General features: G+C 45.8%; 1 protein-coding gene across 7 annotated transcripts in view; it reads right to left on the bottom strand.

Moving 5' to 3' along the window:
- The window catches only part of Foxn3 (forkhead box N3), a 368618-nt gene that overhangs the window by 206439 nt on the left and 135315 nt on the right, over positions 1-26864 (bottom strand). Inside the window, exon 3 of one of the 7 annotated variants that reach the window (XM_052185266.1) lies at positions 25749-25790. The exons of the other annotated variants lie outside the window; for them this stretch is intronic. The gene's annotated coding sequence lies outside the window, so the exon portion shown is untranslated. The remainder of the gene's footprint in view (positions 1-25748; positions 25791-26864) is intronic. 7 annotated transcript variants of the gene reach the window in all.

The following is a 26864-nucleotide window of genomic DNA, read 5'->3' as shown; positions in this document are numbered from 1 at the left end:
AAAGAGGAAACTGGGTGCGGTACTTATAAGCCCAGCACTTTAGAGGTTGAGGCAGAAAGATCAGAGGTTAAAGGTCACTCTTCACAGCATAGGAAGGTTGAGGCTACATGAGCTTCTGAAACAAAAGGGAGGAGGTAATAATTATATATGCAAATATATGTGGGCAGACTTTTTTAACAACAGATCTCGCATGTAGCCTCGACTGACCTAAGATTTATGATCCTTCTGCCTCAGTCTCCCAAAGTCTGGGATTACAGGTATGTCCCACCCTATCTGGCTCAAGGTATTTAATTTGCATCTCCCACATAACTTAAAACAAAACAAAACATCTTAATCAAAGAGGACCAGTTCACACACAAAAGAAGGTAAGTTCCCCATGAAGAGGCTCAACTTCAGTAAAGTCAAAGCAATTGTGATATCTCTTTCCATCTGTCAGATGGCCCCACACTTAAGAATAAAAACAGAGGTGCAGGTGCAGGTGGGAAGGTATCCTCACACAACTAAAGGATGGGTCGCCTTAAAACAAAATTAATTAAAAATGCATTCACTGACCCTGCCCTGGATCCCAGACTGCCAACAGACAGCAGCTTAAGTACTTCCATTCCACCAGACTTCTGATCCCTGAGGTGGGAAATTCCAGAAAAGCAGGAGTCAGACCTGCAGAGTTCAGAGATGTGGGTACAGCATTTATGTCAGGTTTCTGGCACATGCACCACCAGAGATGAAGCAAAGGGGCCATCTGAAAGTGTTTTCAGGGACAGTATCTAAAATCCTGGTACGGCAGAACTCACGGAAATAAAAGACTGGAGTCGTATTATTAAACCAGAAGCTAGCTCGGCGCCGGGGCTGCTTTGCCCCCTGCTACTTCCAGTTTTCTGATAGTTTAAATCGTTTTTTTTAAGCTTTCCCTTTTCTGATTCAGTTTCACATTCTCAGACTATGTAAAAGAACTGTTCAGAGTTGAGGGGTGAGCCGGGTGGTGGCGGCTGGGCACTCGTCTGTAATCCCAGCACTCTGGGAGGCAGAGGCAGGTGGATTTCTGAGTTCAAGGCCAGCCTGGTCTACAGAGTGAGTTCCAGGATAGCCAGGGCTACACAGAGAAACCCTGTCTCAAAAAAAAAAAAAAAAAATCAAATCCAAAAAAAAAAAAAGAGTTGAGGGGTGTAAAAATGATGGCAAAGCTTTTTACAAAATTAAAGTATCTCATGACCTTTTTAATGGGGGTGGGTATACAAAATGATTCCATTTTAAAAAGTTAACAGCAGGAGCCAACGGAATCTCTACATATTATAAACCCTAGATTCAGAGATATAAAGTTTTCCTGCCAAGAAAGGATTCCAGGTAAGCCTTTTGAGTAGCAAACTTTCTCTTGGAAGATACAAGAATTCCAAACACTTGTGCATTTGTGGTGAAGTGGAAAGTTGAGGGTTCTTTGAAAAACCAGTCCGTGTTGGACAGTGTTTTGCTAGGGCAAACACGTGAAGGAGTGTTTTCCTGAAGCAGACACAGGTGAAAGGATATTCTACAAAAGCAAACACGTGAGGGGACACATGACAAAGGAGTCTTTGCTAACGACACGTCTATTGGTCCACCTTACCTTATTTACTTGAGTTTCATTTGTTGGGACTCTGTAGAGAGAAACTCACCAAAAAAACGTGTGGCAATGTGCTGCAGTTTCTTGCCGATCAGACTTGGGGTGATGGGCAGAGTAATGTCAGCTGAGACAGACTCATGGAAGACACGCAATGTTTGGAGGGAGGATAAAAAGGACTGTGAATGAGGCTGAGCTCGCTGTGTAACACGTGTTACCGATCTTTGCCTCCCTGAGAGAGACACAGCTGAGAGCTCTCCTGGTGTTCTTCCTGGGCCCTCCTGTCGACTGGTGCTGAGGCTGAGGCCTGGCTGTCTCTGCTAGGCAGGAACACTGCTGCTGATTAGTGTGTGCTATCCCGGACTCTACCAAACTGGACTGCCGGTAAATCTGTCAAGTGTCTGCGAGTGGACTCAGCTGCCCCTGTTGACCTGTGAACTGAACTGCAGATTTCCAGACAACACAGATGGGATCTGCTCCAAAGAACCATTTCTAAACAGGTCCACTTCTCCCTGTAAGGGCCCATGATTTGCCAAAGAATGATACCCCCAGACTCAAATAGTATTTAAAGGTAAAGAGTGTTTTCTTCTGCAGAAGTCCAACATGTTGGGGTCTCTCATGTAGATGGGGAGACCCCAAAGTAAGCTTGCAGGCCAGATTCAAGAACATGAGGGAGATTCCGGGGAGGAGTAGGTGACCTCTATCTTAATCTTGGTTCTATATCTAGGGGCATTCCAGAACCATTACTGGGGCCAGGGAGGCTGAAAACTGTTGCTGGGGAAGTCTGGAAACTGCTGCTGTCCTTGCCTCAAGCCAGGTTGCAGAGCAGATTCTGAGTTCTGGACTTGCCTGGACTTAAGATTTAGGCCTAGTCTCCTGAATTACCAATCTGAAGCCTGTCATAGAGTCAGCCTAGCCTTCTCACTCCATATCCTTTCTTTTCCACTACCTCTGGTGGGTGGTGGGTTAAAAGGGAGGTTAAAGCATTTAAGAACCATCATTAAAAGTAGACTTTGAAAAAAGTTTCAGAGGAGGGCAACATCGACTCGCAGGATTCGTCTATAATTTTGTTGTTGCTGCTATAAGAGATGAGATGTGTTATCCCCACCATCCCCCAAACCTAGGGAATTGTATGAGCTGAAGCTTACCAAAGGAGTGGGACGGTGGCTTCTCCTGACCTCTTGGGGACAATGACTACAGCTGAGAGCTTGTCCTGCGGGAGACTGCCAATCTTGAGGATTTGGACGACTTTTATCTACTGTTCTTTCTCCTCTTAATACATGTGATGATGTATAAAGTACCACAATTACTTAAGCATTGTTCCTAGGGGCAATGGTTAGGTGCCTGAAAGCGCTGGTAACAGTATTTCCACCAACTCAGGGCTTTATTTGTATACCCATTTAAAGAAACCCTAATATTAACTAGGTATGTAAGCTCCAGGCTAAGGACTCCATATATAAAAGGAACTTAGTCAGCACATCACCCTTATGACAGACACATCATGGCCAGCATGCCCTCAGAATCTCTACACAGCACTTTAGCTCTTCTCAGGAGCCATTTTAACAGCTAAATCACCAACCAAAAATACAAAAGTGCAAAAACTATGATCCTATATAGACCACAAAAGGGACATTGTTTGGATGTCACCCCATTCATCTTCAGCTAGGGACAGGCACACCTGACAACTCAAGTTGTTCACTGCTCCGTGTATACTGAGAATGACCAGGAGCACACCCAACTCTTAATTTGGGGGTTACAAACACACATTGACAAGTAGGTAAAGTCACAAGTAGAGACCCAACCAATGAAAACTGCTTATCATCTTCAACAAATGTTTACGTCGCACCTAGCCAGTGCTAGATAGTATCCTAAGATTGGTTTCTTCGGTACAGGAAATGTGTTAATAGGCTCATATGTGGAAGTGGAGTCCTAGCTGTTGGCACTATTTTGGGGGTAGGTAGTAAGAACTTTAAGAATTGAGACACACAGCCGGGCAGTGGTGGCCGCACGCCTGTAACACCAGCATGTGCATACATGCATGTGAAGGCCAGATGACAGCCTGTTCCTTAAAACAGGGTCCCTGGGTAGCCTGTCAACTGGGCAAGACTGGCTGGCCAGAAAGCCCCAGGCATCTTCCTGTCTTTACCTCCCCAGAGATGGGATTGTGAGCAGGCTCTACCATACCTGGCTTTAAAGGGGACAGCGTGGGGGTGGGGGATAAAATTCAAGCCATCTTCTTAGCTATCATGTGCCTTTACGGTTTTGGGGGGGGGTTTGTTTTGTTTGTTTGTTTTTCTTTTTGTGGTGCTAGGATTTGCACTCAGAGCCTGACGGACTCTGGTAAATGTTCTACCACTGAGCCACACGGAAATCTTCCCTGTGCCTTTCATCCTGTGACACACAAGCGAAAGGTGCCCACAGCCTGTAAGACATTGAAAGCGTGTGGGCTCCTCACCTCAATAGGTGAAGGCTGGGAAGGAAGTAACCCCTCAGACTGCTCGGCTGCGTCTGGGGGTCCATTCAACGGCACCTCACACCTCTGTACTCAAAGCCATGTGACAGTGACTGGCTCCAAACATCTGGTCTCCAAACAATCAGACACCCTTTGTTTGTTTTTTGTTTGTTTGTTTGTTTTTTCAAGACAGGGTTTCTCTGTGTAGCCCTGACTGTCCTGGAACTCACTCTGTAGACCAGGTTGGCCTTGAACTCAGAAATCTGCCTGCCTCTGCCTCCCAAGTGCTGGGACTACAGGCGCGCGCCACCACCGCCTGGCTCAGGCACTCTTTTTAGGTCAGCAGTCCTTCCAAAGAGGAACACCAGTGGCTTTCCTGTTCACACAGGGCTGGGCCAGCTGTCCACAATATGGAGCCCAGAAGGAGGTGCTGCCTTCACTATTCACAGCAGCTACTAGTGTCCAGTGCTCAGAGCAAATGTCAGAAAGTATTCCGAGCTGGGGACTAGACCCTTGCCTGACAGGGACCACCCAAGGACCAAGGTGTCTGTGTCATGGTGTTCTGACGTCAGGATGCAGTGTCAGGCTGGGAGTTAGCAAACATCATGGAGGCTGCTCTCAGGCCACGTTCAAAAGGGATAGATGGATGGTCTTGTGATAACCCCGCTGACCACTGGCATACCCAGACCTGCACACACACCAGCCTCCCAGGCACATCTCCTATGGCACGGGAAGGAGGCAGCCTCAATGGTTCATTTTCTCTTATCAATGTGTGTGAAGAAGTTGTATTCACTGCTGATCCTCCTGGACTTATGCTGCCTGGGAGATCTCTCTCTCTCTCTCTCTCTCTCTCTCTCTCTCTCTCTCTCTCTCTCTCTTTCTCTCTGTCTCTTAGGAGGGGTTATGAGTTGGAGTTTGGGGAGAAAGGGAGATGTATTGTTCCAATTCTGAATATGAAAATGGTGTGCGTAGCCGAGCGGTGGTGGCGCATGCCTGTAATCCCAGCACTCTGGGAGGCAGAGGCAGGCAGATTTCTGAGTTCGAGGCCAGCCTGGTCTACAGAGTGAGTTCCAGGACAGCCAGGGCTATACAGAGAAATCCTGTCTCAAAAAAACCAAATCCAAAACAAACAAACAAACAAACAAAAAAAAAAAAAGAAAGAAAGAAAGAAAGAAAAGAAGACAAAGGAAAAGAAAAGAAAAGAAAAGAAAAAAGAAAAGAAAAGAAAAGAAAAGAAAAGAAAAGAAAAGAAAAGAAAAGAAAAGAAAAGAAAAGAAAAGAAAAGAAAAGAAAAGAAAAGAAAAGAAAATGGTGCGCGTAAAGAACCTGGGTCCATAGCAAAGCCTCTGAATTGGATTAGCAGGGCCACTAGAACCTGTCTTCCTACAACAGGGTTGACCAGAAGGCCCTCTGAGATCCCAGCCGAGGAGCTGAGGACATGGATTGTAAAGTGCTTAAGAAGACCTGAGTTTGGATCTCTAGTACTAGGATAAAAAGTTGTGTGTGGCAACATATATGTGTAATTCCAGTGCAGGGAAGGCTTAGGCAGATCACTTGCCATGCCAGCCTGAGTAAGTGGGTGAGCTTCAGGAATCAGTGAAGAGACCTCAACCTCCTAAGAAGGTTCAGAGTGACTGAAGAGACCATCACCTGATGTTGACTTCTGACCTACGCACACATAGAGAGAGAGAGAGAGAGAGAGAGAGAGAGAGAGCTCATCCATTTCACTGGCAGATACCACCAAAACGTTTTTTGTTTTGTTTTAAACTTCCTCCAAAATGTCTCTTTGAGCCTTAAGTATGTAAGACTGAAACCTGAGAGCTCCTGACCCAGCCACAGGGCGCGAAAAGCAAGGTCTCAATGAAACACAAAAGCCAGCCCAGACCTGAAAGGGAACAGGCGGCCCCCAGGACAAGGCAGCCAGCTGCCAAGCTGTCATTGCTTGGTGGCTGAACAGAAGGCTGGAGTAATGACAACCACAAACTCATTTAAAGTCTGAAAAGGTGACTAATGAACTCCTTCATGCCGGCTATAAATTATTCACGACAACAGTGATCCCACACAAGACAAACACTAAAGTAAACTTTAAACACAGACCCAGCCAGCCTTCTGAGGACCGAGGCAAGTTATGCCTGTAAGACTTCTCACAATGACAGGGCTACTTGTCCCCTCGCCTATCGTCAGATTATTGTCACATTAGTCTTCTGTTTACTTTTTTTTTTTTACTGCCTTTAATCAAGTTAAGCAGACACAGCTGTTACACATTTATTTCTCTGCTGTTATTTTTTTCATTAGTTATTACGAGCAATCATGAAAGCCCTAAAAATAACAGCAAATTATATTCTCTCAAAATTGAAGGCTGACCTCAAAAATGAAGCCCAGGTCTTCAGAAAAAGTATTCACACACACACACACACACACGTCAGCTAAGTGACAGCCCCACGCAGGCGAAATCCTGAGTGCCTGCCCAAGTCTTGGAGCGCTCTGTGATTTGTTTCTAAATTTCCTTTGGTTCTGGAGCGAACCAGTTGCCTCCAAACCAGCGGATACAACAGACCCTGCTTCCTGCGGTCATGTTTGGGTTAAGATTTTCACGAAGACATTATCATCTTAAGCAAATATCAGAAATGTCTGCTGGCTCTTTCCAGCACTGATAAATAGCAGGTTCCCTGAAAGCTCACACAGTGCTGTACGGATTGCTTTGGGTTTCCTGTTTAACATTAAATAAAGAATTGCCACTCTTCTGTTCTTATAAACTGAACTGCTTGCTGTTACGGTCGCTGCTACAGGTGTGTGGACTGCAGCTACATGGTCCCCTCTCCTTTTTTGCTCACCGACTACCATTTTCAAGACACTGTGAGGGTTTCAAATCTGTTTGACAGACTTAGTTTTTAAGTCCCCAAACAAGTTCTTAATACTGCAACTTAGTCAGATCTCTGAACGTTTAAGTATTTTTTAACTGCTTTCAAAAGGAGCCACAGAAAAGACTCATCCAAATAACGGCAGATGGAGGCCCTAACTAATCAAAAGCCAAAGCAGAAAGGTAGCCACTGCAGAGTGAGGGAGTGAGACACCAGGGAGCGGGATGGCCAGTAGCAGAGACTGCATGCACAAGAGTCCAGTTTACTCTGGACCCCAGGCACACCCCATCTCCTAAGGAAAATCTTCACATTTTCATTTTCTTGCATGATCTAAATGAAAGCTTTGTCCACTACTTCTGTTGCCTAAGATACAAAACACATTTTTTTAATGTAGAAAAATAAAACTTTTTTTTTAATGTAGAAAAGGGGCGGTCCTGCAATATAGATAGCAAAGGTGCTGCCTCCTACCCACGGCAATCTGTGGAGTTTACTGTGTTCCTCAAAGTCTTTCATTCACATTTCCAGATCTAACTTTAAGTAAGGCCTCTCCACCAGAGTCCTGGAAGTTGCCTTTAAGCCTCTTTTCTTTTGTTTTTGGTCAATTTTACTTCTTAGAAAAGTTTTTTGTTGCTGTTATTGTTTAGCCTTAGTTTGGCTTGAGTTTTGTGAGACGGGATATCACTATGTAGCCCTTATTATGTAGCTGAGGCTGGCCTCAAACCTACAGAACTCCATCTGCCTCTGCTTCTCCAGTGCTGCACAGATCCGCCCCACTCCTGAAGCAATTATAAATTCATATTGAAACTGACTAGAAGTTTTGTCCCCATGTGTGTGCTAAACTATATGGTTTTTGTTTCTTTTACGTTTTGCATTCTTATAATTGGTTTGTCTTGTTATATTTATTAATTTAGGCCTATGCCTGTGGATGAGGACGGAGGGGGGGAAGGGAAGGTCACAAGACACGGTGCACAAGTCGGTTCTCTCCTTCCACCACATGGGTCCCAGGAACCAAACGCAGGTCACAGCAACTGGCAGCAGGCATCTTTACCAGATGAGCTATCTTGTTGGCCCAAGGTGTAAGGTTTTGAAAATCTAACATCACTATGCAAAAATCCAGTTCCAACCAGATAAATATAAAACTCTTGAAACAGAGCCCTGAAGCAGGATCAACCACAGCTCTCCACGATTCTGTTTCTACGCGGAAGGGTGTGGACAAAACACCACTTTCCGTCCCTCCTGGCAACGAGTCGGACAGGCACAGCACACCTCTCTCATTATTGGTAGAACCCTGGCGTGTCCAGAGACAGTCTAAACACCACCCCTGCTCCTGCTTTCCCTGGGGTGGAGCATAAGCATTGTCAGTTTGGCCTGAAGACATTCAGTGCTTCAGAACAGCTGCAGTCAAGACTATAGAGAACAAACCCTCAAGGATGCCATCCACAGGCGCAAAGAGCACACACACACAGCAAAGGTCTCTCACTGGACAGCTCTCCTGAGAGCCCTGCAGGCCAGGCACCGTGCCAGTGGTGATGCCTATGTTATTTACTTCACCAGTTACTGCCTCTCTTTCACGAGAAAGGTACTGCCATCTCATGGACAGAGGACACCGAGGCTGAACAAGTCAAGTGACATGAACAGAGGGGTAAGATGAAAAGGTAAGACCCTGGACTACAGAGATGGCTCCACCGTGAAGAGCACTGGCTCACAACCATCTTTAACTTCAGTTCCAGGGGATCCATAGCTTTTTTTCTAGCCTTCCCGGGGAACTGCAGCCAGGTGGTGTACCCATGCAGGCAAAACACATTGTGATGGTTTGAATGGTGTGGCCTTGTTGGAGTAGGTGTGTCACTGTGGGCCCTGTGGGCTTTAAGACCCTCATCCTAGCTGCCTGGAAGTCAGTCTTTCACTAGCAGCCTTCAGATGAAGATGTAGAATTCCCAGCTCCTCCTGCACCATGCCTGCCTGGATGCTACCCTGCTCCCACCTTGATGATAATGGACTGAACCTCTGAGCCTGTAAACCAGACCCTATTAAATGTTGTCCTTTATAAGACTTGTCTTGGTCATGGTATCTGTTCACAGCAGTAAAACCCTAAGACACATATTAAATAAAAATAAATGTGGATCCATGTTAAAAGTTTGGTGTGGGGACTAGAGAGATGGCTTAGCAGTTAAGAGCACGGACTGCTCTTCTGAATGTCCTGAGTTCAAATCCCAGCAACCACATGGTGGCTCACAACCATCTGTAATGAGATCTGACACCCTCTTCTGGTGCATCTGAAGACAGCTACTGTGTACTTATTTATAATAATAAATAAATCTTTTTTTTTTTTGCATTTCTTTTTTTTATAACCTTTCTTTTCTTTTTTTTTAATTCGATATATTTTTTATTTACATTTCAAATGATTTCCCCTTTTCTAGCCCCCCACTCCCCGAAAGTCCCGTAAGCCCCCTTCTCTCCCCCTGTCCTCCCACCCACCCCTTCCCACTTCCCCGTTCTGGTTTTGCCAAATACTGCTTCACTGAGTCTTTCCAGAACAAGGGGCCACTCTTCCTTTCTTCTTGTACCTCATTTGATGTGTGGATTATATTTTGGGTATTCCAGTTTTCTAGGTTAATATCCACTTATTAGTGAGTGCATACCATGATTCACCTTTTGAGTCAGGGTTACCTCACTTAGTATGATGTTCTCTAGTTCCATCCATTTGCCTAAGAATTTCATGAATTCATTGTTTCTAATGGCTGAATAGTACTCCATTGTGTAGATATACCACATTTTTTGCATCCACTCTTCTGTTGAGGGATACCTGGGTTCTTTCCAGCATCTGGCAATTATAAATAGGGCTGCTATGAACATAGTAGAGCATGTATCCTTATTACATGGTGGGGAATCCTCTGGGTATATGCCCAGGAGTGGTATAGCAGGATCTTCTGGAAGTGAGGTGCCCAGTTTTCTGAGGAACCGCCAGACTGATTTCCAGAGTGGTTGTACCAATTTGCAACCCCACCAGCAGTGGAGGAGTGTTCCTCTTTCTCCACACCTCGCCAACACCTGCTGTCTCCTGAATTTTTAATCTTAGCCATTCTGACTGGTGTAAGGTGAAATCTCAGGGTTGTTTTGATTTGCATTTCCCTAATGACTAATGAAGTTGAGCATTTTTTAAGATGCTTCTCTGCCATCCGAAGTTCTTCAGGTGAGAATTCTTTGTTTAACTCTGTTTCCCATTTTTTAATAGGGTTGTTTGGTTTTTTGGAGTCTAACTTCTTGAGTTCTTTATATATATTGGATATTAGCCCTCTATCTGATGTAGGGTTGGTGAAGATCTTTTCCCAATTTGTTGGTTGCCGATTTGTCCTCTTGATGGTGTCCTTTGCCTTACAGAAACTTTGTAATTTTATGAGGTCCCATTTGTCAGTTCTTGATCTTAGAGCATACGCTATTGGTGTTCTGTTCAGAAACTTTCTCCCTGTACCGATGTCCTCAAGGGTCTTCCCCAGTTTTTTTTCTAATAGCTTCAGAGTGTCTGGCTTTATGTGGAGGTCCTTGATCCATTTGGATTTGAGCTTAGTACAAGGAGACAAGGATGGATCAATTCGCATTCTTCTGCATGCTGACCTCCAGTCAGCATGGTGTGATATGGGCTGATGGGAACCTAGGGACAGGGACTTGTGGAAGGTCCTTAGGTCACTGGAGGGGCACTGCCCTTGGAAAGGGATTAAGGCCATTTTCCAGTGTCCTCTGGATTACTTAGGTAATCCTAGTGTTTAGGAGGCTGAGGAAGGAGAATTACCTTGTGTTTGAGACTTTCTTCACACACACACACACACACACACACACAAACATACACACCCCAAAATAAAAATATTGACTAATGTTTAAAAAAAGAAAAGATAAAATCTACAAGGTTAACCTTAGGCAGGAATTCCCTAGTATTGTCATACAAACTCCTAATTTAACAAAGCAAATGAGTTCCTGGGAAGGGAAATAACTCAGGAAGTACAAGGCAACTGCTTCTCCCTTCCACAACAGCTCTCCAAATTGCCAAGCCTTCAGTGTGAGTGAGCCCAGCTCAACCATCAACTACAAAGGCTCTGAGATAGCTAAGAAAGAATGGACCAGCCAGATAGCAGACTCAACACAGGAACCAACAGGTCTCTGTGGTTTGAAGTCCAAGGTAGCTTTTCTGTTGCTTGTGACCAAAAGTGGCTTTATAGACACCCATACTGAGTTAGTATCAATGGAGTTTCCTTTCTTATGCAGAGATATTCCTAATACGGTAAAACTTTTTAACAGAATAAAATAGAAAAATGACATTTTGACAGGTTTAGTGACAAGACTTGATAAGATTAAAACGACTTAAAAGGCTCAATTTGCAAACTATTACCAAGCACTTTTGAGGTCGGCACTAATGAAAATGGCCACGCATGGTCCTTGAGTCCTGCTGATAGACGGGGAATTATGAATTGAAGATTAACTGTTGGGAAGTCATGGCTACCGGAAGACAGCTGTGCCTATAACCAGAAGCAAGCATGACCCCTCGCTGAGGTCTTCGAGTTTAACTGGAAGGGAGCTCATTCCTGGGGTGCAGGGGGAGGTGCAGAGGGGTGGGGGGAGGACACAACTTGGAATCCCAAAGCACACACTGAAAGACTAGTGATCAAGAAGAGGAGAGCCATAATGGCTCAGTGTATTGAGGAGTTGCAACATGACAGATATTGAGTTACACATTTTACCTGTATTATGTCATAGAAAGCTGAGAGTCTTTATATCCCTTCCTCCCAAACAGAGAAAAGGGGGGAGGGAAGGAGGGAGGGAGGGAGAGGGAGAGGGAGAGGGAGAGGGAGAGAGAGAGAGAGAGAGAGAGAGAGAGAGAGAGAGAGAGACTTAGTAGTACTAAAAAAAAGAAATTTTGTCAAAACTGACAATATTTTCTAAAAAGCTTGCATGCCATTAGCATTAATCAGTTGTGAAGCTTAGTGCTTTTCTTTTCTTTTCTTTTTTTTTTTTTTTGGGTTTTCGGGATTTGGTTTTTTCGAGACAGGGTTTCTCTGTATAGCCCTGGCTGTCCTGGAGCTCACTCTGTAGACCAGGTTGGCCTTGAACTCAGAAATCCGCCTGCCTCAGCCTCCCAGATTGCTGGGATTACTGGCGTGCGCCACCACCTGCAGCTTAGTGCTTTTCTAAACTATCAAAAACAACAACAGCTGGGTTGGGAGCACTTAGGAGGCAGAAACAGGCAGATTTCAGAGTTCAAGGCCAGCATAGTCTACAGAGTAAGTTCCAGGACAGCCAGTAGTACACAGAGAAACCCTGTCTCACCCCGCCCCCCCCCCCAAAAAAAAGAAATTTGAAAAACAACAAAATATCCCAACCAACCTTGTCGGGGCAATAAACAAGTTTTCCATGCAGAAAACGGTATTCCAAAGCCATATGAGGAAATAGTTAAAGTCCAGGGCGCCCAGGAAGACAGCCACGCGGAGGCTGGCAGAGGCGGTCGGGAGGAACAGCGTGTCGATGGCTGGATTTTTAAATATTCCAATTTGAGTCTACTCTTTGGTGTGCTTCCTTTGATAGTTTTTTTTTGTTTGTTTGTTTTGTTTTGTTTTGTTTTTGTGCTCACTTTTTGTGCTCACTCTTTTTTTCAAGACAGGGTTTCTCTGTGTAGCCCTAGCTACTCACTCTGTAGACCAGGCTGGCCTCGAACTCAGAAATCTGCCTGCCTCTGCCTCCCAAGTGCTGGGATTAAAGGCAGTGTGACAAAGTGCTCACTTTTTGATTTTATTGTGGTTTTCATTTGTTTGGGTTTTGGGTTTTTGTTGTTGTTGTTGTTGTTTCTGTGTCCTGAGAATTGAACCAAAGGGCTTGATACATTCTAGGCAAGCCTTCTACCACTGCCCTACCTCTCCTCAAACCTTAGGTTTGGTTTTGTATTTGTATACTTTTTTTTTCTTTTCTTTTTTTGGGGGGGGGAATTTTTTGTTTTGGTTTTTTTTTTTTTAGTTTTGTTTATTTGGTTTTTTTTTTGTTTTTTTGTTTTGTTTTGTTTTTTTAAGAGAAAGAACTTCTCTGTGTGGCCTCAAACTCAAAGATCTAGCTACCCCTCTGCCTCCTGAAAGCCAGGATCAAAGGTGTGGGCCCCCACCCAGGACGCACTCTTTTCCTTAGAGGTATCCATCCCTATGGAGGATGCTGGGCTGTTCCTCTGAAGCTCTGTCAAGAGCTTTTTGAAGTACAGTTCTTGAAGAGACCTGAGCCTCAAGGAAGATAGAGTTAATATTCAACCCAGCAGCGGGCTCTCAGGGGTGATCAGCTTACCTTGCCATCCCGGAATCAAAAATGGAAGGACCACTGTTCTCTCTGACTGAGGGCTGTTGTCTGGTCTCACTCAGAAGGCTTGGGGATAAGGGCACCTCTCGAACCCACCTCCTAGAGACACTATTTCATTTTCGCTTTGATCGGAAGGTTCAGCCTCTCCAGGAGTTCATCTTTCAAGGTAGGTAGCAGGCTCTCTCTTCCAGGATTATTATGGGGTTCAACAAGACAGACTCTACAGGGACTGTATGCATGCAGGCCACAGGGGATGCTGACTCCACCCTCTCCAGGAAGAATTAGGTGAGAGGACAGATGCTGTGTGCTGGCAGAAAGAAAACGCGTTAAGCTGGCCTGCTCTGGCTGAGCATTTGCCAGGCCCAGTGCCTCCCCAGGTGCTCATTTCAGCCTTCTTCGGCACCTTTGCACTTCCGTGGCTTGCTGGCCTCTTTGAACCTCACACCTCTACTCTGAATAAGTAACCATACCTGCATGGAGCCCCTGCTGACTCGGTGCACAGTCCCGCCACTCTGTGTGATCTGCCCTCCCTGCAGAGCCTGCCTAGCCACCTTTTCTACACTCATTTTGGTTCAAAGACAACGCTGAACAGTGACTTACCTTCTTAGAATGGTAGTTCGTAAAGCAGAGAACCCAGTGGCCGCCTGGTCTCGGCGTTTACCTTTCTAACAACTACAAGTTCTAGAAATCCCATTCTGAGGCTAGCCTTTCCAGACACTCCCACCTACTAACTAACAAGGGCCGTCCTCGAGTTAAGCCGCCAGGGACTGGACGGTGTATAGATATGCAAAGTGTGGAGGTGGCGGACTCCCACCTGCAGGCATTTGGGAGTTACAGCGGAAATAAAGGGTCCCCCTGAAACTGTAGGCCCAGAAGAAGTGAATAGAGGGTTTGGGAGATGGGAGTGGGGAATTCCTCAAGACTACTTTTCCAAGCTCGGTATACTGAGATCATTAAACCTGCTCTTTGAGCAATACCTGTAAGGTCCTGGGGGCTGAGGTTAGCTGGCTTTTCCAGTCCCTCTCAGACTCCCTTCTCCTTGCTTTACATTGCCAGTTCCAAGCAGGTGGGTCTCTCTCTCACTCTAGGCTGACACTCAGGTCCCCCCACCCCCACCTGGGCCCCACCAGCCACAGTGACCACTGGGAAGTCTGCCTGTCTTCTGAGACAGGTGAAGAGGTGCAGAAGAAGCCCCTAGTAAGCACCAGAAATCTTTACAATCACAGAATTGGATGGGGGGTACTGGTTAGTTTGACTGAGAAGTAAGGAAGCCACAAAAAGCTACATTTCTGGTTGAGGGTTGTTTGTTTTGTTTTTGTCTTTAATTTTCAGTGCTGAGGGTCCAACCCAGGAACTCGAACACTTTTTTTTTTTTTTGGTTTTTTTGGATTTGTTTTTTTTTCCAAGACAGGGTTTCTCTGTATAGCCTGGCTGTCCTGGAACTCACTCTGTAGACCAGGCTGACCTCGAATTCAGAAATCCTGCCTGCCTCTGCCTCTCAGAGTGCTGAGAGTGCTAGGATTATAGGCGGGCGCCACCACCACCCAGATGAACTTGAACACTCTTTTTTTTTTTTTTTTTTTTTGGATTTTTGGATTTGGTTTTTTCGAGACAGGGTTTCTCTGTATAGCCCTGGCTGTCCTGGAACTCACTCTGTAGACCAGGCTGGCCTTGAACTCAGAAATCTGCCTGCCTCTGCCTCCCAGAGTGCTGGGATTACAGGCGTGTGCCACCACCGCCTGGCTGAACTTGAACACTCTTAAGTAAGTGATCTACCCCTGGGTTATGTCATCTGTCCCTAGTGTTTGGGCACAGGGTAATCCTATAGATTATGGTGACCTCAAACTCTAGAATCTTATACCTCAGCCTCCTGACCAAACCCAACAACTTCAACTTTTAACGTTGTTTTTTCCTGATACCTTATCTATTTAAAAGAAGGGGGCAGCCCGCATGGGTACGGCTCTGTTAATTGCTCGCTTGAATAGCATGCATGAAACCCTGGGTCTGATCCCCAAAATCCTATAATCCAAGTATAGAGGCACACGCCTATAATCCTAGCATCCAGGTGGTGGAGGTAGGACAGTCAGAAGATTGAGGCCATTCTTGGTGACTTGCTTCAGTGATGGTCTGTGCTATGGAAGTATAAGCCAATAAACTCGTTCTGCCCTCCAAGTTGGTTTGGTCAATGTTTTATTGCAGCAACAGAAAGCAAAACACGACAGTGTCTTTCAACATTTCTCACTTGACACCAGGCCCACATTCATGGCTGATTGGTTGTCTGTTGCCTGTTCATGTATAGTCTGTTACAAGAATAACTGCCACTTATCCACCTTGTCCTAACCAGTCTTTCCCAGCTATGGACAGAATTCACACATAAGACTATACTCTAGACTGCAGAGTTTAGCCAAAATTCAAACTAGCATGACTTTGTATGTGTGCAGAGTCTTGGGTATTGGGTAGGTCTCCTCCTCACTCCATTTGGCTGGCCTCTAATTCACAGTAATCCTCCTGCACCAGTCTCCCAGACACTTGGATGGCATGAACCACCAATTCACAGCCTTGAGTGTGGCTTTCTTGATAGCTCACTACGTCTGTACTTTCTTAAGGGTGACCCAAGATCGGGAGCACGGAAGAGGGAGGATCCTACCAGAGAATGAGGTTAGCAAACTCTAATAGGCCAAAACCAGTCCAGTGCCACTCCCCAAGACCAACCCCGCTCCCCAAGCTAATGGGAAAAGGGATGACAGGGCAGAAGGGCACTTCTGGGTCCTATGTTGCTGTCATTGGAGCCTCAGCATTGGGAGGCTGTGTAAGCATGTTCATCTTTCTGTGTTCGCTTCATTTATAACATGTGATTAGTTACCGGAGGCAACGGCACGGTAAATATTTCAGCAACACCCCAGAATATGTTTGTTGGATATGTGACAAGAACAGACTATCTTCTTTGGGGAGTGCCAGAGGCCCTCTCGGAGACAGCAGCATTTTATGGTAGCAGCTATACTACATACAGCGTTCTTTCTAAAACCACTGAAACATCTGTTGCACTGAGCTAATCACAAACCGACGTGACACTGGGTTGCAGTCCGTGGCAAGAGCAATGAGGTCTTTAGTCAAAGCTGAGAACTTCTAGGAGTGTCCTGGTTTTTGGTTTGCTTTTGCTTTAGAGACAGAGCCAAGCTGGCCTTGAATTTGCCAGATAGTTCAGGATGGGTTTGAACCTCCTACTTCCAGCTCCCCAGGCTGGGGTTACCTGCATGCCCTATCAAATAGAAATATATTTCATTTATTTGTTTTTGATTTGGTTTCTGAGATATGATCTCACAATAAAGCCCTGACTGGTATGGAATTCACTATGTAGACCAGGCTGGCCTTGAACTCACAGAGATCTGCCTGACTCCAGTGATGTTATTTGAGATGTGTGCCGCCATGCCCCGCTATGCCCAGTTTTATGTGGTGCTGAGGCTGACACCCAGGGTGTCACACATTCTAGGCAAGCACTTACCCACTGAGCTCCATCCTCAGTTGAAGTTCTAAACCTACACATTTGGGTTTAATACGGATCATCAGGAACCAAGGAATGATAGCAGATAATGTTCAGTGTATTAGTCAGGTTTCTCTAGAGTCACAGAACGTATGGACAGTCTCTATATTGTTAGGGAATTTGTCGATGACTTACAGTCTGTTGTCCAACTCGCCAACAATGGTCAGCAGTCACTGTGGACGGAAGTCCAAGGATCTAGCAGTTGCTCAGTCCCATGAGGCAAGCAGGCAAGGAAGAGTGGGTGAGTCTTCCTTCTTCCAATGTCCTTATATAGGTCTCCAGCAGAGGGTGTGGGGTAGATTAAAGGTGTGAGCTACCACGCCTTTCATCCCAGATGACCTTGAACTTGGAGATCTCCTTGTCTTAATCTTCTGGAATTCATAGCCACTATGCTTCAAGATCTCCATGCCAAGATCCAGGTCAGAAACTCGTATCCCTGAGCCTCCAGATTAGGATCACAGGTGAGCCTTCCAATTCTAGATTGTAATTCATTCCAGATATAGTCAAGTTGACAACCAGGAAGAGCCACTACACACACACACACACACACACGTGTCAGCCACCACAGGCCACTAACTCAAGTTTTCCAACTTCTGAGATCAGGATCGGAAGTGGTCCCTGTGGATGGCCAGCACCTATTCCAGTGGGCATCATGAGCCTTTGCCTGCAAAATGTCAGCAAGGCTCTTGATTTAGTGTAGGGCTTGGCACCTGTGCAGACCTCCCAGATGGAGCTACTGTTGTCATTTTGTTTTATTGGGTTGCAATGAGATCTGGCTGAGTTGCTCAAGGGAAACCAGTCTCACTGGGTTTTATGTGCAGGGCAAAAAGGCATTTCCCTAATTTAATTATCATATGCCCAAAACAGAAACTTTTTTACCCCATCAGAGTACATTAGCATATTCCCCGAGGACCAAACTCTAGAGACTACAAGTGTTTGAGGACCGTGACATCAGCACCACAGGCTGGTTACAGTTCCAGCTCACAGGCCCTGTGGGAGATTTCCTCAGGAAACACAGGAAAGACAAGAGTTTGAGACCTTGGAACCCTGAGCGGGCAGCCGCAGGCCGTTGGTCATGCCTGGAGGAGACTCGGGCATCTCTCTGCCCTCTCTCCCTCCCTCACAACCATTCAAAACCTCCCAGGTTTAATGAACCACTGGGTCAAGAACTAGGGGTTCACAGCTAGCCTTTCCTTCCTAGAATGTTACTCTCCTAATATTGTCTCACATTTCTGAACTTAGTGTGGGGATGTAGGTGTGTGGGTGTGTCTCTGTACGTGCAGATCAGAGAACAACTTGCTAACATCAGGGCTTTCTATTACGTGTGTCTCGGGGATCAAACTCAGGTCAGACGGCTTGGTAGCAATCACCGTTACCCTTAGAACCATCTCACTGGCCCAGTAATTCACTCTTCTATTACAACACCACAATGGTCATCACGGGATACTTGAAAACCACAAACGAAGGAGGAGGAGACGGCGGTGGCAGTGGTGGTGGCAGCAGTAGTGATGGGGACAAAAAGGGACAGTCCTGTTCTATCACTCAACATGTCTGCCTCCTTGGTAGGGATTCAAATTTCCTAGATTGTCTATGCATCCGACGTGGTATCAGGCCACGATCCTGCCGTGCTCGCTTCACTCTGCTTCTCATGGTACAGAATCTGTTTCTGTGAAAAACTCTGAGCTTGAGAGGCCTCAGACTGCATCGGTCTTAATGGTACCATACACTTCCCACCTACTCTATTCCTACCACATAGTAGGACTTCAGTAAACAGGTGCAGTGAGTACCCGTTGTGTGGTGTCATAAGCTATAGCTGATGATTTGGGGTCTCCCTCAAGTGGGTACTTAAGCTAGCTCCAGTTTTCTTTGCTGTCAACACACTCAGATGAATAATCATATTCCCACGTCCAGAGATTGTCATTTCCTTATAATGAATCCTACAAGAGGAACTGCTGGGCTGGTGAGTAGTCACAGGTGTGATGGTTTTACAGGTATTAGCTGTCAGCTTGACAGAATCTAATCTCAAGAGTCTCGGTGTGGAATTGCCCAGATCACGGGCGTAGCATTGAGGGATCATCTTGATTCATTAAGGGATATGGGAAGACCTCACTGGAGGTAGATGGCACTAGTCCTAGGTTAGGGAACTGTGTAAGAATAGAGAAGCTAGCCAGGCAGGGGTGGCACACGCTTTTAATCCCAGCACTTGGGAAGCAGAGGCAGGCGGATTTCTTAGTTCGAGGCCAGCCTTATCTATAGAGTGAGTTCCAGGCAGGATAGCCAAGGCTACACAGAGAAACCCTGTCTTGGAAAAACAAAAAACAAAACAAAAGAAGGAAGAGGAGGAGGAGAAGAAGAAGAGGAGAGACGCTAAAGTGAGCACAAGCACGGGGCAGGCATTTTTATTTTCTCTGCCCTTGTTTGTGGGTGTGATGTGAAGGACAGTAGCATCCTCAGAGTGACGGATACAACCTGGCATTGTGAGCTGAAACGAACCCTTTCTTCCCTAAGTTACTTTGTGTCAGAGTACTTCATCACAGCGGCAGAAACAAAACTCCAAAAAATAAATAAGGCCTTGGAAACTGTGGTTCTTTGAAATGTTACCCCTCATCTATATCCCTGCAGGAGTGATATACCATGGGGGAAAGCCTAGAGTTCTCTGGGAGTTTATGAGTTATGGGGAAGACGGGGAGGGAGCATCTTTGCGTGGGTGTTGCAGTGATGAACTGAGGCTCGGACTTGAAGTTCACTCTGATATGGAACAATCCCAGGCCTACGAAGTGCCTTCACCAGCCTCCCTCTGCTCTCTGTTGCACAATACTGGGTGACACCTAATATAACCATGAGGAGAATTACCAACTCCCACCTTCCAAATGCGCCGCACTAGGAAACACACCCCACGCCCCAGGAGCCTGCTAGGTTCAGCATGAAAAGCTACATCTTTCCCTACAAACAGCAGCCCACACCAAATCTGTGTCTCTCTGGCACGGAGTCTGTTTTGTTTGACTTGTCTATAAATATCTGTACTTCAAAGTCAATGTCCATAGTAGAGTCTCCACACCTTTTTTTAAAACACGCATACATTAAGTGTTTTAAAAAACACTTTTAGCATCAAAAACCACATGTTTTACATTAGCTTCTTTGAAAGGAATTGTCCTTCCTAACACTCTACCAGTGAGGTAGATTCTAAATGAGCTCAAACACTGCCTTTCCCTGCTCAGGAGGTCACTGGGGAGCAGCAGAGACATCATCCTCAAAACGCACACTCTCACTCTGCCCCACACCCCACCACACCCCGAAGCACTGTGATATGATACAATGTGTTTGTGTCTCCTCCCCACCTTCCCAGAGTCCTCTCTCTCCCCCTCTCCCCACAAGGCTGAGAGTTGAGTGCCCAGGGAAACCACTAGCTTGTCTGGAAAGCCTTGGCAGGCACAGCAAAAGATACAAAATGACTCAAATCCTTTGCAGGAGAAAGGCCCAGCTCAAATCCTATCTCTGTCCCCAGATGGCCTTGTCAAGGTAGTCCCAGCGCTGCACTGCGTGCTGTGGTGCTGTGCAAGAAACATCCAAGGAGCTAGGGCATCAAGGCCCCTGTTCTTCCAGAGACCAAGGTCAGTGGCCTCCTCTGTCAGCACCCCACTTTCTTGCTTTATGGATCAGACACAGTTTGAGTTTGTTTGCTTGTTTTCTTTGTTTCCTTTCTTTCTTTTCTTTCCTTTCTTTTCTTTCTTTTTCTTCCTTCCTTCCTTCCTTCCTTCTTTTTGAGACAGGGTTTCCTCTGCCCTGAAACTCACTCTGTAGACCAGGCTGGTCTTAGAACTCAGAGATCCACCTGCCTTTGCCTCCTGAGTGCCACTTCCGCCCTGCCAGACTCAGTTCTTCTAAGGAGAGCTTCTCCACACCTGTTTCCAATGGCAATGTTATCGGAACAGCTCCTAACCTTTGACCCCTGCGTTTAAAAAAAAAATCCATATGGCACTTTAAAATTAATCAATATTAATTATTCTTTTTTATTCATATTATAGCCCAATTGTAGTTCCCCCTTTTAATTACTAACTTTCTATCCTTTTCCTATATGCACACACAACACAGAGGTCCCAGTTCTTTCTTGGACTCAAAACAAACTCTAGATCTCTAATAGCTCAAGGGATGCAAATCTTGAAGCCCTTGATCACAGCCACCCATAAAAGTCTGCAGTGGAATCGATGTCACCAGCAAATCCAACTGGGAAGTCACAGGGTTGGCACAGAAGTTTCCAAGTCCACACTTCAAGGTTTCTTGTGATAGGAACAAAACAGAATTTGAGAGGAAAGTTCCTGAGGGCGGAAGGGCAATTTCTAGGACATTCTGCATTCTCCTTTGGAAAGGTGGCTGGAGAGCTTGCCAGATCCACACCGTCTGTCCACATGCATTCAAGTTAGCCAACATACCTCAGAGGGGTGGGGTGGGGGTCCTGACAGCCCTGCAGGGCAAGTAAGAAGAATTCCTCATAACCACTCAACAGAGCTCATAGAGTTCACCAAATATTTCACACACAGAGGTAGGAACCTGTAGCTAGCAGAACACACAGTAAAACCAATACACGGGCATCTCTGTCAGAGAGGCACACACATCATGCACGCCCTTGGTCCTAGCCTCCACTTTGGACTCAAAACCAATGGCCTGTGTCCACTTTTTCAGGGCAATAGTATTGGATACAGGCCAGGTGGTAGAGTTAACCCCTCAACTCTGACCTCCCCACTTACAGATTTCTGAACCACAGGATTAGCAGCACGGGGCCCAAGGTAGCAGTAGAGTTCCCTCCCTCTGTTCCCAAGTGCAGAAGTTCCAGGACAAACTCAATGTCACCCATGCTAAGTCTGCCTTAAACTACTGGACCCCTTGTGATGCCTGGAGATACACTCTGAACCTCTGTATATTTAACAAGGACAGTGTTTCTCTACAGAGTCTTCTAGATCAGAAAATTACAGTCTTCACTTCAGCTTCTTAAAACTATGTTCCTTAAGCCTTAGAAATAATGTTCAAGGTTCATTGATTACACTCATCTGGGATGTGGGCCACACCAGGGATGTTCCCGAGGGCTGGCCTTTGCTTCCTAGGTATCCACGGCACTCAGGCAACAAGCAACCTTCTCCCAACATCAATTTAAAGAATGGCAGGCTCGGGCACTCTGTCTGCAATCAGCGAGCCACACTGGGTGAAGACTGAGGGATTCTGCAATCAGAGACTTCAGACTGACCCAGAAGGGCTAGCACAAGAAAGAGATGCCAGTCAGTGTTCCTAAAACTCCAAATACCTGGGGGTGGGGAGGTGGGGGGGACCTGATTCTTAAGTTCATGTTGGAGTGTAAATGACAGGTACAGGGTCCATTCCCAGAAAGCTAACTCAGACAAGGATAAAGGGGAAGTCTGTAGACATATGGGGCAGGTCACCCAGTTCTATCTGCTGAGTCCTACCCTGGGTAGCCTCTGACAGCAACTAGTCACCACTGCTAAGGCTAACCCAGTGTTATAACCTGATGCTTGGAACGTCGCCTCACTGGCAGGTAAAGTAATTTTCTTTGGTGGATCCTAGGCCTAAATAGGATGACTGGGCAGGGGTATACCATTCCCCAGTCGAGCTCCTCGAGATGGAGTTCTCAGACCATGATAAAATTGGACAGGGCTTTCCCCAGGCTGGCCCTGGATTGACATGTTTTCAGTTCTTCATGTTACCTGTCAGTAACTGTCACCTTGAGATGTCAGCCTGAGAACCAACTGGTCAGGATGAATGAGAGACTGCCAGGTCTCTGTTCACTCTGCAGAATTAGTGTGGCTCGGGGGTGACAGTCCCTCGACTGTCCTTATCCTGCCTGCCTGGCTTAATACCTTAGGCTCACTGGCTTGATCTTTTGACTATATCCACTCATTACCAATTTGAAAAATTTAAAAGGAGTCTGTGTATGTATTCATGGTTTGGGTGGAAAGGGCTTGTTAAAGGCAGGGGCCTGGCTGGCATGGTGGCAGCACACGCCTTTAGTCCCAGCACTCAGGAAACAGAAGCGGGCAGATCTCTGTGAGTTTGACACCAGCCTGGTCCACAAAGAAAGTTTCAGGACAGCCAGGGCTATTACACAGAGAAACCCTGGGGCCGGGGATGGGGGTAGGATGGGAGGGGTGGGGGTGGGGGATGGGAATGGGGGGGTGGAGGACCAGTCAGCAAGATAGTTCATGGGGTGAAGGAGCTTCTTGTCTATGCCAGAGAACCTAAGTTTGATAGCTGAAAGCTTTTGGGAAAGGCAAGGGCAATTCCTTAAAGCTATCCTCTGACTTTCACATGAGCACTGTGGCACATGTGCTTTATGTATGCATGTGCACACACATGCATACACATATACACACACACATGCATATAAACACATACACACATACACCTCACATACACACGTGCATACACATACACATACACACACACACACATATAAATACACACATACACACCTCACATACACACATGCATACACATATACACATACACACATGCACATGCATATAAGCACATACATACACACATACACACACCTCACATACACACATGCATACACATATACACATACACACATGCATATAAACACATGCATACACACATACACCTCACACACACGTGCATACACATATACACATACACACATGCACATGCATATAAACACATACATACACACATACACACACACCTCACACACATGCATACACACATGTATATATGCCTCACACACATATATACACACATGCATATACATATACACACATATACATACATACACACATGCATACGAACACATACATACATACACACACATAAATACACATACACACATACACACACATAAATGCACATATACACACAAATACACATACACACACATTAATCAAGATTTAATCTAAAAAAAGATGCAAATTATATGCTTAAATGTGTGGTCCTTGCTGGCTCTGTGCACTGTAGAGTTCCTGAAGAATTCTAACTCCAGAGTTACGTATGGCCATCCTCTCTCCCACCCCATCCAAATGTCTCAGGTTCGAGTCCACCACATGTGCTCCGGAGTGATTTTGGAAAGCGAAGGGCCACAGCTTAACAGCTTCAACTGTAGACGGGAAAGGAGCTCAGAACATGAGGCTGTGGGCTCCATGCCCAGTGCCTTAAGCGGAAAGAGCCGCCAGCCTGAGGCTCAACACGCACCTCCTATTCTCCAGTGTAGCATGCAGCATTGTGCATTTTGAGTACGGTGCAAATAACAGAGAGTGCAGTCACTCCCCAGACCAGGCTGGGAGGAAACTGGGGGCCCTGTACCCTGGGGATGACATGTGTCATAGGACAGGAGCCCACTGCTACCATCCTCTCGGAAGCCCATCTTGCTACTTCCTAATTTGGTCATTTAGAAAAATCATTCATTCGTTCATTCATTCATTCATTCATCTGTGTGTGTGTGTGTGTGTGTGTGTGTGTTTGCACCTAGAGTCAGAGAATAACTTGCTAGATGGAGTCTGTTCTGTCTTGCCATCCTGTGTTGAACTCAGGTCGTCAGGCTTGGCAGCAAGTGGCTGCCATACACACATGCATATGAACACATACATACATACATACATACATACACACACATAATACACATACATATACATACACACACATAATACACATATATATATATACATACACATACATACACATAAATGTACATATACACACATACAAATACACATACACACACATTAATCTTGACTAATCTTCACTGACTGAAGCCACTTGCTGGATGCTAATTTGGTCTTGAAGCAAGGGCTATCTCTAGCTGGACCTTCCAAGGAGAGATAAGTTATCTACCTTCCCCGAGTGGCACCTTAGCAGAAAGGCTTCCTCACCTCAGTCCAGAGCAAGCTGGGGGTGGAGGAAATCCAGAGTCAGCAATCTGAGTCAAGAGTCTGCCCTCAGGGATCAATAATAACACAGACTCAGTCGGGAGGCTCAGGCTGCGGCCTTGGGATCCAGGCCAGAGACCATCCAGCTTAGGACCAGAGCTCAAAGGCCTTCTGGGGAAGCCTGTTCCGACATGAGAGCTCTGCTGCAAGCAACCAGCTATCTTCTCCCGGTCTCTGAGACAGTGGGGCTTAGAAACTAATGAGCTGCCCTCATCCAGAAGCCTGAGGTCAAAGGTCCAGAAAGCCCACAGGCTCCAGGAAGACACTGGAAAAGCCTGAGGAACAGACTAGCTGCAGACTCAGGACTCCAAAACCCTGGAAATAGAAACCAGAAATAAAAACTTCCCAAGAAAGTCCTATTTAAAACGTAACCACCAGACCTCCAAACCCACTTGGAAGAGATGGCAAGAATTTTCAATGAATTTGAGTTGTATCAAATGGCAAGTGTGTCTCTTGGAAAATGCCTAGCTGTGTCAGCCTCTGCCTCAAACAACAACAAAGATGGTGTACACCCCAATCCTAGCACTTAGGAGGAGCTCAAGGCCAGCTTTAGCTAATAAAGAGTTTTAGGCCAGCCTGGGCTACATGACAGTCCCATCTCAAAGGAAGAAAAGGAAAAGGAGGAAGGAAAGCCGAGCTAGGGAAATGGCTCCGTTGGAAAGTCCACTGGTCCTCCTTGCAAGCCCAAGGACCCTCGGCACCCATGCAAAATGTCAGGTATATGTTGACTGTGCTCACAGCATTGGGAGATGTTGACAGGAGGAACCCTGAGGCCCACTGGCCAGACACTGGCTCTCTCAATAAGCTCCAGGCAAGTAAAGACCCTGTCTCAAAGAAGATGAATATCATTCCTGAGGAGGAATAACAGACTGACCTCTGGGGTCCACTAGAAAGTGCATACATGTGCAGTGTATGCAGAGGAATGTGCTTGTACAAACACACACACACACACACACACACACACACACACACACATACACACTGATGCAAAATCTAGTGTGAAAAAAAAATGTAAAGGAAGACATACTTAGCCATGCTTGGTGGTGCACTCTTTTGATCACAGCCATCACTGGGGAGACAGAAATAGGCAAACCTCTGTGAGTTCAAGACCAACCTGGTCTCCACACCAAGTTCCGGGCAAATCAAGGCTACACAGTGAGACCCTGTCTTAAAAAATAAGCAAGCAAGCAATAAAGATGCACTTGGAGAACATGATGTGTGCTCCTGTGTCCTGACACTCACAGGTAAGACAGGAGGACTACCGGGACAGCCTAATACGGCAAGATCCTCTCTCAAGCACAAACCAAACAAACTCAGAAATGACAAGAAGAAAAAAGACAGAGTCTCTCTTCTTCAGTATTGATGAATATTTAGTGGCTTGTATATTATAGTTGGCAGCATCTACTAGAATGTATCACTTCCCCTGACATGGACTCTTGTAGAAATCCCTTGTATAGAAACACACTGACTGTTTAGGGCCCCCCACCCAAATTCTTGTACTGAGCCCTAATTCTACTGTATCTGCAGACTTGGCCTCTGGGAGGAGACTGTATTTATATGTATTTATATGGTAGGACCCTGTGGTGGCATTAGTGTCCACTACATGAGGACATATGTAGCCACTGCAAAACAGGAAGAGAATCCTCATTTAAAATGCCAATAGGTCAAGACCTGGGTTTTAAACTATTCAGCTTCCAAATGTTTGGTCTTCGCTATTCTGACATCACATATAATTTTGTATTATGCATACAACTGGCTTTTTGTAAACATTAACAAAAAATTGGATGCATTTTATTTTTATGCATACAAGCATCTTGCCTGCATGTGTATATGTGTTTCATATATGTTCAAATACAAATACATACTGTGGTCCATGCATGCCTTATAATCCCAAGAATTGAGCCAGGTGTGGTAGCTTATACCTATCAAATTAATATTTGGGAAGCAGGAGAATCACTGCAAGGTAGGGGCCAGCCTGGTCTAGGTAGTGTGCTCTAGCACAGGCTAAAGCTGCATAGCTCAGGCCTCCATGTTACCCTCACCAGGCAAAATCACAATGGCCTCCTCATTGAACACAGAGTTCATCTCTTTCCCCCTCTCCCTCTCCCTCTCCCTCTCCCTCTCCCTCTCCCTCTCCCTCTCC

This window comes from Apodemus sylvaticus, chromosome 6 (genome assembly GCF_947179515.1).
Source record: "Apodemus sylvaticus chromosome 6, mApoSyl1.1, whole genome shotgun sequence".
NCBI lineage: Eukaryota > Metazoa > Chordata > Mammalia > Rodentia > Muridae > Apodemus > Apodemus sylvaticus.
This window is presented reverse-complemented; position numbering and strand designations above follow the sequence as displayed.